The sequence below is a fragment of the Arachis stenosperma genome, chromosome 1 (genome assembly GCF_014773155.1).
Source record: "Arachis stenosperma cultivar V10309 chromosome 1, arast.V10309.gnm1.PFL2, whole genome shotgun sequence".
Taxonomy (NCBI): Eukaryota; Viridiplantae; Streptophyta; class Magnoliopsida; order Fabales; family Fabaceae; genus Arachis; species Arachis stenosperma.
The window spans coordinates 122,858,970-122,873,952 of record NC_080377.1 but is presented as its reverse complement, the minus strand read 5'-3'; the positions used below and the strand labels follow the sequence as shown (position 1 = coordinate 122,873,952).

Here is a 14,983-nt window from a genome sequence, read left to right as displayed (position 1 = left end):
TGAGTGAGCACTTAGTGGTTGAAAATCTAGGGAGTAAACCTAGTCAAATCTAGCTTGGGTAAAAACTGGGTTTGTCCCAGATAGGATTGGGTTGAATCCTAGGAAAATTTTTGTATGTAATACTTGAAAAGATAGTGAAAATTCTACCATTATTGTAGTGGAGACTGGATGTAGGTTGTATTGCACAAGGCAGCTGAACTAGGATACATAAATGTGTCATCTTCTTCTTCCTTGTTCTAATTCTGTGTTTCAAGAGTTATGAGACAAAGTAAAATTGTCTCCTGCATAATTAATCTCGTAGTCTAAACAGAAGCAAAGTTTCATTTTCTGGTTTGCATATTTATTAATCAAGATTAAAAGAAGGCCATAGATTCAACCCGCCTTCTCTAGGCCATCAAGAGCCTTCAATTGGTATCAAAGCTTGGTACTCAAGGATTAAGCTTCACAGCTTGGAGGAAAGGTCCAATGGCTAATAACTTGGGTGCAAACTCTGTGGCCTACACTATTACTGAGGATCAATCAAACAACAGGCTTCCTTTCTTCAATGGGAAGAACTATACCTACTAGAAGGAAAAAATACAGATCTTTGTTCAATCCACTGACTACAGTATATGGAAAATTATTGTGAATGATCCTCAAGTACCTACCATGACAAGTGTTGAAGGACTGATGATTCCTAAAGAAGAAGCTGAATAGAATGATGAAGACAAGAAGAATATGGAGTTAAATGCCAAGCCATCAACAAGATGCACTGTGCTATCAGTTTCAAGGAATATTGATTTAGCGACTAACAAAAATATAAGGTTATAAAGCAATTAGTCGCTAAAATCGGTCGCTAATTTTAACATTAGCAACCAATTTTCGCAAACATAAAAAATAAACTGAAAAATTGTTAATCTCTAAATTAGTGGCTAATGATAAAATTAGTGACCGATTCAATGACTAACAAAAATATAAGGTCATAAAGTAGTTAGTCGTTAAAATCAGTCACTAAATTTATCATTAGTGACTAATTTAGCGACCAACATAAAAATTAAACTCAATGATATAAATACTCTCACTTCCAAAATTAGGGTTTTAGTTTCAGAAAAAACACAAGACACACACTCTCTCTCTCCCTCTCTCGTTCAACCACTCTCACTCTCTTTCTCGCCGCTCTTTGTAAAATTCGGTCAAATCGTAATTAATTAAAAATGGGTGAAAATGGTTAAAAAAATAGCAATCAGAATTTGACAATTTAAATATGGTATTTAGACTCAGTAGATTTTTCTGAGTTAAAAAACATAATTTTCTACGTGAAAACGCACACTGGAAATTTAACTGGCAGTACCGGCTGAGATCTGTCCGATATTGCACCTGAGAAAATAATTTATGAGGAAGATTAAAAAGTTAGAATTTATGATTTAGAAAATAAAAAAAAATCTAAAACGCAGTTTAAAACGCTAATCTTAAATGTTTTGGCCAAAAATTGGGTCAACGAGTCATATACATGAACCGGGCCCAAGTGGGACCTAAGCCCAAGGTATATAAGCATCATTTATGAGCATTGAAGCTCATTTAATGTAACACCCTAACTACCAAAGCTCACGCTTCCGGCTGCGCAACTCTGATAGCTCGGACATTACGACGACACTTATACTATTTAATACTAAAATATGAGCCTGTTTAAAAACTTTAAACCGCAATACCATTCCCAAAAACACTTTCGCCATACAACGTACATCCACACATACCATACAACTTACAGAAACTCATAAAGAGTACATCCATATATATATACATACATATATATAAATAATATTACAAACATTATCCAGTACAATTCCTATCCCTCTCACAGAATATATCAAGATAAAGGCGAGGGTACAAAAATATATATAATCTAAAGCAATACAGAGCATCTCAATAACAAATAATTAAACTCTTCATAACTTCTGCGCCCAAATCCTGAAAGGGGAAAAATGTAGGGGGTGAGAACATCATCCTCGAAAGGGTTCTCAGTAAGGGGTTTTTTGGAAATTACTGTAATAGGATACATGAAGATAAACCGTACCAGTGATTAATAACCATCTTATGCCTCTTTTCAAAAACAACAGTTTACAAATAAAGTAAAGTCAGAAATCTTTTCTGAAAGAGGAACTGTTCAATTCTCAAAACATCAAAGCATTTCAAAAAGGTTTATCTATACTGAACCAAAATAACCTTTCATATCTTATTCCAAACCAGAACCACAAAACCGAAATCAACCATCGGTCCATCTCATTCAACCACGGCCCTAGGCCCAAACAATCCAACCACAACCAATCCACCACAATCCAACAGAGTTCCAGATGCAAACACAAGTAGGAAGATGCAAACACAAACAAACAGTTATTGCAAGTAGAACAATTAGCAGTTAATCACATAGGCAAACCAAGTACGATATGCATACCCAAACAATGTCACATAGATGCATATGATGCATGCCTGTCCCTAGTGGCTGATGATATCATCTGTCGGTTATATAGCCAACCCGACACGTCCTGGTAGCTAACCATGGACAGAAACACCCATCGCGGAGCAAGTAAGTTTGAGCTACAACCCCCTTGCTACTACCCGCTCAACCCAGAGCCAGTGGAATAACCACTACTGCGGCTACTACCCAGGCGGGTGTTTAACAGCTCAACCTGGAGCGAGTGGAATCACCACTACTACCGCTACTACCCAGGCGTCACAGTCTCTAACCTGGAGCAAGTGGGGCGAACCACAACCCTTGCTACTACCCAGGTATCACAGTCTCTGACCCGGAGCAAGTGGGACAAACCACAACCCTTGCTACTACCCAGGTATCTCAAGCATATATTCATTCAGTTCTAACCATGGATCAACATCCATCTCAGCCATCCGGCTTAAATTCATAATTCATAGTCAGCCATACGGCCCACAACTCATTCGGCAATCAGCCATAAAACAATACCATACATAACTATTCCGGCTCACGGTTCAATCCAGAACCAGCCAATATTCATAATCATACACAGCCTTTCCAGCCCATAACAAAACAGCACTTCCATATCAACATCATCAAATTCATAAAACCGGCATTTAAGCCATAAATCACTTTTCTCAAGCCATTTCACTTTGAAATCAAATTTCAACTCTTTTCAGCCTTGGCTTTAAAGGATCTCATTTCTCAAATCATCTCGGGCTCATAAACCAAATTTACTCAAAGTGAGTTCCCTTTTTAAAACAAAGCCACTATCGGCATTCTCTTTCCAAAACTTCCAAAACCATGGCAAGTTAAGGATTTATTTCAAAGCATTCGAAATCACCCATCCAACAATGGGATTTTATAACAAAAGTTTCTTGGCAGAGTCCCAAGTCTTTAGGGGAGAATAACATAACTCATTTCGCCAAGTTCATTTAAATTCATTAAAAACCTTGGCTTCCTGATTTGAGTAATAAAATAGAATCTAAGCCAAACCGAGTCACGTGATCATTCACTTCTTTCAAAGGCTTTTCCCTTTACTTAAACAGAAACCAGCTTCAACCCCATGAGGGATTCTAAAGCGTTTCAACTGCTCAGAAACTGTTTTAGTCTTGCAAAAATTCAAAACTCGAGGAGTACTTAAAACCTTTCCGAAAACACTTTAAAATGAGACTTGTCAATAGACACTCGGGTCTTTTCAAAACCATTGAAAACTTCTTTAATTGAAAACCCCCAAGTCAAATTCGAAGGCATAAACCTTTTTCACATTCCAACAGCCTTAAAGCATAAGTTTCATTTAAATAACTTGTTCACAAAGGAAATGTAATACCTTTCTTGAGAAACAAGACTAAATCATAGTTTCCTTTTTAATAACTCATTTCAAAGGCATAAATCGTCATTTTCTTGATAATTCAAATAGAATAGTAGAAGTCTTTAACTCATCATTATTTCAGACAATATATCAATAAAGACTCGGATTTTATAAAAATTTTGGCAGCATCTCCCCTAAAACTTGGACTTTTGCCACCCGGTTCGGGTCCCAACTAAACCATTTCTCATTCCTTTTCAACAGCTCAAAACCAGAAATCAATTTAAAGCAAGCTAAATCCAACAATCGCCTCAGTGGCGTGTCTCAAGGATACCATTTCAAAATCAACTCAATATCAATTGATTTAACTCATTTCCAAAGCTTTACAGAATCGGTTTAGCAATAAATCATTTATCAAAACCAAATCAATTAAAGAAAACCCGGCTGAATTCAAAAGTGCATTCAACTTTTCATATCATCAAAACAATTAACTCAAATCAAATCAATCCTCAGCGGATTAAACTCAGATTTCAAATCTTTAAAGAATCAACTTCAAAACATTACATTTCACAAATCCGCACAACAATTCAGCCAAACCAACATCCATAATCATTCGAGTCAATCAAATAATACATAAGGCAGATACAATCACCAAATACATAATATCTCACATCAGTATCCATATGTAATAATTCCAATACATAAAACATAGTTTTTGGAAAGCGCCCCTACCTCAAAACGCAAATCCATAACCCAAACGTCTCACAGAGTCCTTTCCGTCTCAACTCGAAATCACCGGCAACCAAAGCCTCAGCTCCCAGCCACTTTTGCAATGACCATAGCAACACTAATCGCAACATATAACAATCAGGACTCGACCCCACATTACCAAAACTCGTTTATTAACCAAACACAACCGAAAACTAACGTGAGGCTTTCCGAAACATACTTACCGAAGAAGAAACGGCTGAACCAAACAGCGGCGGTCTCTTGAACCGGTTCGGCAGCAGCACGTCAGCCACCTCAAGTGACAGCGGCGACCGGACTCCGGCGTTGGTAACTGAAACCCACATACAGAGGCGATAAAGCTGTCGGAATCTTAAACGAATAAACCAAATTCAAAGCCCTTACCGGTAGAGTTTTTCCAGCGATGGAAGAAGTAGCCAGAGGCTCCGGCGGTGGTCCCGGGAGTCGCAGAACCACCCCTGGCGGCCAGAACCCTTTTCTGATGGCGGCAGCTCCGACCGAGGCGGCGCCGGCGATGCAAACAGCGGCTGGGCGCGGTGGCTGGACTCCCAGCACACCTTCAGATCTCTCTCGTCTGCTCTGCTCCGGCGATGGCTGAACGACGATGACACGGGCTCCATGGCGAGGAGCGGCCGCGGCCACCCAAGTTCCTGCGAAGACGGCGGCGGATGCAAGGCTACTCTGCGGCGGCGGCTGCACGAGGGTGACGGCAAACCAGAGCCTGAACAACGGTGAGTTGAGCGCGGTTCTGGGCAGCGCAGCAACTTCTTCTCCGGCGTTTCCCCTGGACAACCGTGGCGGCGCGACCCTCTCCCTCTCGTGTCTGATTCCTGCTCGCTCATCCTCCCTGATGCAACACGGCGGCGCGGCGACAGTGGCGTTCACCGGCGCCGTGCTTCCTCATCTCCCCTTCTTCTCCGTTCGGCGATCAGTGCTTCATGGGTGTGTATTGCGTCTCCGATTTCCCCCTTCCCTGCCTCTTCTCTCTCAAATTTCTGTTTCCTTCCTCCAGGGAACAAGATAAGGAACCGTGGGTATTGCTATGGGTTTCAAGTTCAGTGAACTTGTTGAAGGTGAAAGGGAGAACAGGGTAGGGTTTTCGGCTGCTGGGATGAAGGCTGTAGGGTTTCATTTTTGAAAAAAATTAGGGTTAAGGGCATTATGGTAATTTCACATAAAATTTGAAATAATATAATAATTGAAACCCAATGTAAATCCAACACTAATAGTATATGGAAAAATACTATTTGCTCATCAATTTTTTACAAATTATTTTTAATAAAGTGTCCCAACCAAATAATTAGAAATAATATACTTAATTTCTTCATTTTCCAAAATAGCAGTATTAATACCTAAAAATATAAATTGTTCAGTCCAAATCATATAAAATCTCTATTATTTCATAACTGCCAACTTTATAATTTGAATATAGAAAATAATCCAATAATTATAAAATTGGGTAATAATCATAACTCGTCTCAAATTCAATAAATCAAAACTTGCCTTAATTATCTTTAATAAAATGACTTCTGAAATTAGGGCTATAAATAACTATATGATTTGAGACTTGATCATAATAAGACATTTCAAAGGTTTTGGGTTTTACATTCTACCCACCTTATAAAAATTTTCGCCCTCGAAAATTGATACAAATTGAAAGAAATTTCATAACAGTTCACCCTTGAACCCATTCACGGAAGAAGCAAAATTATCTCAAAATATAATCATATATACGATTTTCAAATACTTTGATTGTCATAAGCATAGGGATGTAAATGTAGGAGTGTGGTTGCAAAGCAAACGTTTCAAGGTAGGCTCAATGCAAAAGATAACATGGGTCAATCATGTGATAGAAGGGCAAGGCATCAAAGGCTATCAAACAGGATGGAGTTAAAACGACGTGTTTAACCTCCGCACACTAATCTCATATCAACCTCAAAGTTTCAACTTTCCAACTCCATCAAGCACTTTACAATCCCATATTCGATCAAAGCCTTACAACCGCAAACCTGTCCGCAAGGAACAAAATACCCACAACTCATGACGTTGCACACCTACCGGTCCAGTTTCTGTATACACATATCACGTCTCAAAGAACTAACGCATCGCGTTACTACGTCTACAAGTCGCACGTGACATCAAAACAATTCTCGAGTCTACTCAGAAGGATACCAGATTCAGAAAGGAAAGACACATGTCAAGAATAATACTCATAGGTTTGGGAAAATGTATCCAATCTGGGTAAACAAGGACACTCAACCAATGAAGTTTGCTAGAAATAAATCGATTGACAACTTCAAGGATAACCTTTGTATCAAAGAAATCCAACAGGATCAATAAGAATTAAATTCAGCGCATTATTTTGAAACAAATTCAAGCTGAGTCGAAGAAGCAAGAGGCTTGCAGTAGAGAAGATTTCAAACCCAAGACAAAGCTCATCGAGCTCAAGAGCATGATTAAAAATATTTATGAATGCATTGTTCACAATAGAATTGAAAACATGCGAAAAAATCACTTCGCAATTTAAAAGAAAGGTTAAGCAACAACATCCTCCAAGAGAGTAACAAAGGCAACGTGGCTTTGCTTTGATACAATTTCATGTTTGAAGTAGATCATGTAGAATTTTAAAAACAAAGTGCACACAAGTTTGGCTAAGAGCTCAAACATTTCCTCAAATATTTTAGAAAGATAATTAGATGCACAACTTAACCAAAAGCAATTCATAAAAACCCAGAAGTAATCAAATGCTGGTTCAAAAATTCTCAAAATCCATATTCAAACAAGCGTGTAACATTTATAGCGAGGACAAAAGAGGAAGTTAAACTCTTTTTAGAAAAGAAATCCCGAGGTAAAAATTTTGCTTACAATCTGGTAAGGAAACAAGCGGTGTGTTACAAACAAACAGGTTTCCATTAAACAAGGAAACTTTTCAGAACCTCATTTAAAATAGCGCATGTCAATTTTTAAAACAATTTTGTCAAAAATCGAACAATGGTTTCAATCTCAATCAAGCAATAGAAATTAAATTCCATTTAGAACTTCTTCAAAGAGAATTCAAAACTTCTTTAAAAGGTTCAAAACAAGACTCCAAAAGTATACTTGAAATCACCATCTCAGAAGGATATTCAAGAAAATTAGGATGTACTTAAAAAGAGTCAGGCCATGCAAGAGAGGGTTTTAAATCAAGGTAGTTCAAACAAGATTCACTAGTCGTGAAACATCCAACAAGCTTCCAATTGTCCCAAAAGAAAAGTCGTAGGAAAAGACAACTCAATCATTAGTAATTTCTCAAGAATAAATCTTTAACTAAAAACTCTTGTAGAGAAAATGAGAGAATAAACAATGCACTAATTTGAAACAAATCAAACTGACTCACATACGGATGAGATTCACAAGAAAGGACAAACCAAGATTAATGATAATTTCACAAGATGTAAAAGATTAGTTAAAAACAGAATCACGTATGACATTCATAGAGGTGAAAAGCTTAAGAAGAAACGAGTCCGTTCATAAGAAGAAAGCTATGAGTCCAACACTCTCAAAAGAACAACAATGGCATAAATAATATAGCATGCTAAATCAAACTCAATTTAAAATAAGTTAAGTAAAGCTTATCAGATGAGGCTCAACTGGGATAAAAGTGAAAAAGCTTTCCTTTCCAAAATTTTGAAAAATATCCAAATACCTAATCAAATGAAGATGTGCGTTGGAACCGTAGTAAAATTACTAGAAAGTCAAATTGTATTTTAAAGTAAATGTAGTTTCGTAAACCAGTAAAAGTACAGGCAAGATATTAGAGATAAATAGTTATTAAACTGTATAAGAAATCTTCAAAGTTCATATATAGTATATATCTATTCAACAGAAATTTTCATAAAAATCTCAAAAATTGGCTGTAATCACTGTTAAATAAGAGAAAAAATTGAATCAACAATCTCTCTAATAATGAACTCAAAATCCGGAGTAAAAAGGCACATCGCATCAAGACAAGTTCAAAGCTATATCAAAGGATACGTGAATAAAAAAGAACTCAAACAGGGAAAGATAGATACAACAAGGATCTCAAACAAGCATATGCACTTAGGATCAAACAAGAATGCATATGAATAAAGGAATAGAGTAGGAACATCAAACTACTTTTCAAGAGGAGTAGCAAACAAGAATTTCAAGTTGGGACATGAAAGAACAGGTCAACTCGAACAAAATTCAAAACACACAACTGAATAGCCTCGAGAAATAGTTTCCAACGTTCCCAAAACCCGTGATTCGCTTTGCTCAAAACTCGCATATTATCTATGATAACCCATTAGTGCTTTCATGTACATAACTCACTAGTATTAAGCCGGCCAAACTTAATACCAAGAATTATGCAATGCAAGACTAACAGCGTTAAATCAATAGATCGTCATGTGCATAAAGCTCAAATTCTCGTCATTCGACAAGACCTAATACATGACAAATCTCAGAGTATGCAATTGAAGCATAGTCGGTCCATTCCTCAGGCTCTACAGGAAGGACTGCTCTGATACCATAATGTAACACCCTAACTACCAAAGCTCACGCTTCCGGCTGCGCAACTCTGATAGCTCGGACATTACGACGACACTTATACTATTTAATACTAAAATATGAGCCTGTTTAAAAACTTTAAACCGCAATACCATTCCCAAAAACACTTTCGCCATACAACGTACATCCACACATACCATACAACTTACATAAACTCATAAAGAGTACATCCATATATATATACATACATATATATAAATAATATTACAAACATTATCCAGTACAATTCCTATCCCTCTCACAGAATATATCAAGATAAAGGCGAGGGTACAAAAATATATATAATCTAAAGCAATACAGAGCATCTCAATAACAAATAATTAAACTCTTCATAACTTCTGCGCCCAAATCCTGAAAGGGGAAAAATGTAGGGGGTGAGAACATCATCCTCGAAAGGGTTCTCAGTAGGGGGTTTTTTGGAAATTACTGTAATAGGATACATGAAGATAAACCGTACCAGTGATTAATAACCATCTTATGCCTCTTTTCAAAAACAACAGTTTACAAATAAAGTAAAGTCAGAAATCTTTTCTGAAAGAGGAACTGTTCAATTCTCAAAACATCAAAGCATTTCAAAAAGGTTTATCTATACTGAACCAAAATAACCTTTCATATCTTATTCCAAACCAGAACCACAAAACCGAAATCAACCATCGGTCCATCTCATTCAACCACGGCCCTAGGCCCAAACAATCCAACCACAACAAATCCACCACAATCGAACAGAGTTCCAGATGCAAACACAAGTAGGAAGATGCAAACACAAACAAACAGTTATTGCAAGTAGAACAATTAGCAGTTAATCACATAGGCAAACCAAGTACGATATGCATACCCAAACAATGTCACATAGATGCATATGATGCATGCCTGTCCCTAGTGGCTGATGATATCATCTGTCGGTTATATAGCCAACCCGACACGTCCTGGTAGCTAACCATGGACAGAAACACCCATCGCGGAGCAAGTAAGTTTGAGCTACAACCCCCTTGCTACTACCCGCTCAACCCAGAGCCAGTGGAATAACCACTACTGCGGCTACTACCCAGGCGGGTGTTTAACAGTTCAACCTGGAGCGAGTGGAATCACCACTACTACCGCTACTACCCAGGCGTCACAGTCTCTAACCTGGAGCAAGTGGGGCGAACCACAACCCTTGCTACTACCCAGGTATCACAGTCTCTGACCCGGAGCAAGTGGGACAAACCACAACCCTTGCTACTACCCAGGTATCTCAAGCATATATTCATTCAGTTCTAACCATGGATCAACATCCATCTCAGCCATCCGACTTAAATTCATAATTCATAGTCAGCCATACGGCCCACAACTCATTCGGCAATCAGCCATAAAACAATACCATACATAACTATTCCGGCTCACGGTTCAATCCAGAACCAGCCAATATTCATAATCATACACAGCCTTTCCGGCCCATAACAAAACAGCACTTCCATATCAACATCATCAAATTCATAAAACCGGCATTTAAGCCATAAATCACTTTTCTCAAGCCATTTCCACTACAAGAAAAAAGCGTATTTGTAACAAAAAATATTGTTACAAAACGTCGAAATTTTGAAACAAAAGTTTTTTGTAACAAAAAAAGGGTCCATTGCAGTAAGTCCCGTTACAAAAAATTTTTGTAACAAAAAATGAAACTGTTACAATTCAAAGTAATGTTTTGTAACAAATTTTTTTGATACAAAAAAACAAAATTTGTTACAAAAATAGTAACACTTTTTTACTTTTAAAATACTTTTCGTAACAATTTAGATTTTTGTGTCATAATATTTTGTTACAAAATACTATTTGCTTTTGTAACATTTTTTATTCTTTTAGTTAAAAAATAGAAAATTCATATTAAAATATTTAATTAAATAATTGATATATCAATTAATTTGCTAATTTCACTAACTCAACATTTATATAATATATAATCATATAGATATTAAGACATCTTACATGTCATTAAGATTCTTTTACAATAAAATAAGTTCTACAAATTTAACTAAACACAATTTTTTCCTAACATAAAATTGTATCATATCGAATTTATAATTATTGACTCTTCTAACATATTTCAGTCAATATAAAGTCTAGCATGTTGGCATCAATTTTGTGCACCTGCAAATATAAACAATGAAAACCAAAATTAAAAAATAACACATAATACTATCTTCATCCGTGTAAAAATTAAGTTATATGAGGATAAAAGCATTGTGATTTGGAGTTCTGCAACTTATTATTGATTGCTTGGAGTGCAACTACTTACAAGCATCTTTTCTAACACATTACTGCAGAGCAAGCTAGTAATCCAACATGTGAGATCTGTTTCTTGAGAAAAAATAAGTTACTGATGAGAATAAACCTGAAATAAGATTGATTACCAAACAAAAGAAAAACAAAAAACAAAACAAAAGGTTATTAACAATATCAAATATTCTTTGATCATTAACTGAATATGTTACCAGAAATTACAAGTGTCACAACAGAATACTAATACACATACATTGGAGAACTTATAAACAGGTCTTCTTTAAGCATAAGTTGCTTTGCAGTTTCTATAGCTTCTTCACTTAATATCTACGAATTTAAACATATCTCAAGAGTTAACAAAACATAAAATTAGTTTGACTTCATGAATCACAACATTTTATCAACTCTTGAATAAAGCTTACTTGAATGATTTCATCGAGAAGATTGACTTCTAATACACTGGGGACAAAGCCTGCACCAATCCCCTGAATCTTGTATGGACCTACACATTAATAATGACAAATTGCAAATCACTGGGTACTACAAATGAAGTTGTGGGCCTTAACCCTGAGGACTTCTAATAAATAAATAACCTTCTTTTAAAAAAAATACAAGAAAGTCATTGTCACAAAGAAGAGGTTGTAATTCACCAGGTTTTCCTCCTAAGAGCACTGAACTTTTAGCTGGTTCCACACTAATCAATTACCAAAAGTCAAAAGAAAAATGATAACATAAGAAAATAACACTATGATTATAGCAGAAATTATCTTCTGCAAATGTATCTAAAGAACAGCTAACTTTTAAGTTAGAATTATGCTCTTTCAGATATTTCCCTGCACCAGTGATGGTACCACCACTACCTATCCCGCATACAAGCATGTCGACTTTTTCTTCCGAACCTTTTCATATCTCTGGGCCAGTGGTTTGATAATGTATCTGCCACAACAACAAAATTGATCACCCAAAGTTGGCAAGAATCAGTTGTACTAAAATGTACTAAAAATAAAACATTGATGAATTCATATATCGACTCTAGTAAAGAATCTCATCTATCTATCGTAACCGAATCAACAAATTTTCTAAAATAAAAGCTTTCTCCAGCAATTGCAATAAATTTTTAAAAATTAGAATTCTAAAACATTTAAGAAAAAACTAGTATATCAATCAATCACCTGTATAGCTTTCTCCAGCAATGTAGAACTCTCTATGCTTATTGATGAGCGGATAATTTGTACGCTTTTTGGCATTGTTTTTAGTATGTTTTTAGTATGATCTAGTTAGTTTTTAGTATATTTTTATTAGTTTTTAATTAAAATTCACTTTTCTGGACTTTACTATGAGTTTGTATGTTTTTCTGTGATTTCAGGTATTTTCTGGCTGAAATTGAAGGTTCTGAGCAAAAATCTGATCCAGAGACTGAAAAGGACTGCAGATGCTGTTGGATTCTGACCTCCCTGCACTCGAAGTAGATTTTCTGGAGCTACAGAAGCCCAATTGGCGCGCTCTCAACGGCGTTGGAAAGTAGACATCCTGGGCTTTTCAGCAATATATGATAGTCCATACTTTGCCCAAGATTTGATGGCCCAAACCGGCGTTCAAAGTCACCTCAAGAAATTCCAGCGTTAAACGCCGGAACTGGCACCTAAATGGGAGTTAAACGCCCAAACTGGCATAAAAGCTGGCGTTTAACTCCAAGACAAGTCTCTACTCGAAAATGCTTCATTGCTCAGCCCAAGCACACACCAAGTGGGCCCGGAAGTGGATTTTTATGTCATTTACTCATCTTTGTACACCTTAGGCTACTAGTTTTCTATAAGTAGGACCTTTACTATTGTATTTGACATCTTGGTAGCTATCTTCTAATTTTATGCTATCTTAGATCATTTGGGAGGCTGGCCATTCGGCCATGCCTAGACCTTGTTCTTATGTATTTCAACGGTGGAGTTTCTACACACCATAGATTAAGGTGTGGAGCTCTGCTGTACCTCGAGTATTAATGCAATTACTATTGTTCTTCTATTCAATTCCGCTTGTTCTTTGTCCAAGATATCACTTGTTCTTCAACTTGATGAATGTGATGATCCGTGACACTCATCATCATTCTCACCTATGAACAAGGTGACTGACAACCATTCTTGTTCTACAAGCATTCGAGGCTTAGTGAATATCTCTTGGATTTCTGATTGCATGATGCATGGTTGATCGCCTGATAACCGAGTGCTCGCCTGACAAACGAGCCAGCCATTCCGTGAGATCAGAGTCTTCGTGGTATAGGCAAGAACTGATGGCGGCATTCAAGAGAATCCGGAAGGTCTAACCTTGTCTGTGGTATTCTGAGTAGGATTCAATGATTGAATAACTGTGACGTGCTTCAAACTCCGAAAGGCGGGGCGTTAGTGACAGACGCAAAAGAATTACTGGATTCTATTCCGGCCGGACCGAGAACCGACAGATGATTAGCCTATGCTGTGACAGAGCATCAGGGACGTATTTTCACTGAGAGGATGGGAGGTAGCCACTGACAACGGTGAAACCCTACACAAGCTTGCCATGGAAAGGAGTAAGAAGGATTGGATGAAGACAGTAGGAAAGCAGAGAGACGGAAGGGAAGGCATCTTCATACGCTTATCTGAAGCTCTCACCAATGATATACATAAGTATCTCTATCTTTATCTTTATGCTTTATTCATCATCTATACCCAATTGAGTCTGCCTGACTGAGATTTACAAGGTGACCATAGCTTGCTTCATACCACCAATCTCCGTGGGATCGACCCTTACTCGCGTAAGGTTTATTACTTGGACGACCCAGTGCACTTGCTGGTTAGTTGTGCGAAGTTGTGTTTATGCCATGGTATTGAGCACCAAGTCTTTGGAGCCATTACTAGGGATTGTTTATGTTTTGAAAAGTATTGATCACAATTTCGTGCACCAAGTTTTTGGCGCTGTTGCCGGGGATTGTTCTTGTGTATGGACAACTGACGGTTCATCTTGTTGCTTAGATTAGGCATTTATTTTTTTTTCGAAATTCTTGAAGATGAATTCTAGAGTTTCATGATGATTTGCTGAAATCTGGCTGGCTGTAAAGCCATGTCTAATTTCATTGGACCGAGGTTTCAACTTATCATCACAAGAGCTTGTTGATCTTACTTTTGGAGCAGTGATCTGCTAAGGCTTGGCTGGCCTTTGGCCATGTCTAGTGTTTTGGACCGAAGCTTTCTTTGAAAGCTTGGCTGGCTGTGAAGCCATGTCTAATTCCTGGACCGGAGTCTTAGACTAGCATTGCACTGATTCCTGGAATTCTCATTAAGAATTTTGATATCTTTTTCCACTTAATTTTCAAAAATCACAAAAAAATTCACAAAAACCATAAAAAACCAAAAATATTGATGTTTCTTGCTTGAGTCTAGTGTCTCATCTTAAGTTTGGTGTCAATTGCATGCATTCATTCATGTGTCTTAAGGATCTTCAAGTAATTCTTGATGATTTCTTACTCTGATCTTTGAATTCTTTTGACTTGAGTGTTTGTGTCTCATATAGTGTCAATAGTATACAAACTGCTAAGTTTGGTGTCTTGCATGCATTGTTATTTGATTCTTGTTGCATTTTGATTATTAAAAATCCAAAAATAT

At 37.0% G+C, this 14,983-nt stretch overlaps 1 pseudogene; it reads right to left on the bottom strand.

Moving 5' to 3' along the window:
• Nucleotides 1-11,191: 11,191 nt before the first annotated feature.
• Nucleotides 11,192-12,400, bottom strand: LOC130933409 (cysteine synthase-like; annotated as a pseudogene).
• Between the last annotated feature and the right edge of the window lie 2,583 nt (nt 12,401-14,983).